The sequence below is a fragment of the Lactuca virosa genome, chromosome 7 (assembly GCF_052849685.1).
Source record: "Lactuca virosa cultivar CGN04683 chromosome 7, Lactuca_virosa_CGN04683_v6, whole genome shotgun sequence".
Classification (NCBI taxonomy): Eukaryota; Viridiplantae; Streptophyta; class Magnoliopsida; order Asterales; family Asteraceae; genus Lactuca; species Lactuca virosa.
The window spans coordinates 247,358,621-247,360,452 of record NC_136432.1 but is presented as its reverse complement, the minus strand read 5'-3'; positions in this window follow the sequence as shown (position 1 = coordinate 247,360,452).

Here is a 1,832-nt window from a genome sequence, read left to right as displayed (position 1 = left end):
GGCTCTTGGTCGGGACATGTCTTCGAAGACAAAGATCGAAAGTCTACAACTAATTTAGGTCCTTCCAAAATGATTTCTTCGTCCACAACTGAACTGGACTGAGAGTCGGGACAAATTGTGACAATGATGGGTAAGAAGTTATATAGGTTACCCGAGGTTTCAGGAAGAATTTCCTCGATGACACAATTGTTGCTAATTTCATGAAGTCTACTGAAATAACATCGAATGTCTTCGGGAAACTTTTTTCATTGAATGGATAATTAAAAGCCCGATCTGGTGGGACATAGGGACGATCGGCATCAAACCGAGGAGTAGAGTTCTCGTCGGTAGAATACTCATTGGACTATCCCCAATTATAAATGTTGTCTACGGTCCCATTATTCACTAAGTTCTCAATAGCTTCACTTTCGGTAAACATTTCTTGAGCCATTCTGAGGTACAGTTCTTTGTCTTTTACCACATTTGCTTTGCAGTCTCTGCCAAAGTGGTTTTCTTTGTGACACTTGTACAAACGAGAGCTCCATCTTTGTCTTCTATAGTGGTACTGGAGTCTGAAGGTTTGTTAGTCTGCGGGGTTTCTTTTGTCTGAGAAGCATTCTGTGGCTGAGATTGGTGATGAGGGTTTCTGGGATATCTTGGTTGGTTGTTCTGCGGGTTAAAGTTGCGATTGAAAGGTGGTTTGGTGAACTATTGATTTTTTTCGAAAGGAGGGTGGTGGGAGTCTATTGAACTCTTGGCTGACCAGGGCAATGGCATTCTGAAACTCTTCTTCGTCATCAAGTTCTGCATCAGCTTCATACGACTGCAGTGAGCTGTCATATGAGTGTTGATAGGATGATTCTCCGGAGTAGGGATACTGAGGAATTTTGACAGTAAACTGTGGAGTTTGAACCATCAAAGCGAGTGGTCCACCTAGGTCCGCACATTCTTTTAACGTTGTCGATTCTTGGGCTTGAATTTCACCGTATAACTTGAACAGTAAGAGACTTTGGATCCTTCTATCTCCTTGGACTATCATCTTATCCGTAGTTCAATGTCTACCCAAACCATTCAGGAATTGCAGGTTTGTTTCGTGATTGCTTCTTAAAGTGTCAGGGTTTGAAAGTTTGGTGATGGCGAGGTTGAATCTCTTGAAGGAGTCATCAAGGCTTTCACCTGGTAAAGCTTTAAAGTTGGTGAATTCATTGAGAGTTGTAGTAAGCTTATTATCTTGAGCCTGTTCAGACCCCTGATAGACATTTTTGAGAACTTCCCATATCTCGTTAATAGATTCACAGTTTATGATAATGTCGAAGTTGTCAAGATCAACACCATACGAGATTTCGTAGAAAGCGATTGCATCTTTATCCATCTTCGATAGGTCATCGTTGGTAGGTCTGTTCATGGCTTCTTGACCTCCACCAAGTCTTTCTTGAGCACCGTCTATTGAAATAGGAGTGAGAATAGGGACATGAGGTCCTTCTTCTACAGATATCCACACATCTCTACTGAGCCTCTTTAAATATCTTTCCATTCTTTGGGACCAATGATGATATTCACTTGCAACGAGTATTGGGGATATGTTAGAACCAACAACACTGTTTGAAACATTTAGAGAATAAGTTTGTGCCATTTTCCTTGTTTTTTTTTTGAAAATTTTCTTATGAGCTTCAATGGTATAGAAGGCCTTTTAAATCAAAGTTTTGAGAACAAAAGCTTCGATTTTGAAAGGAATTAAAAGGTATTCACTTTGGCTCTGATACCAATTGTTGAGATAAAAACTTGAACAAACGTTACTAACAAGATAATAAGTTTCGAAATTAAAGTTAATCTCAGTGGATCTTGTTAGCTCA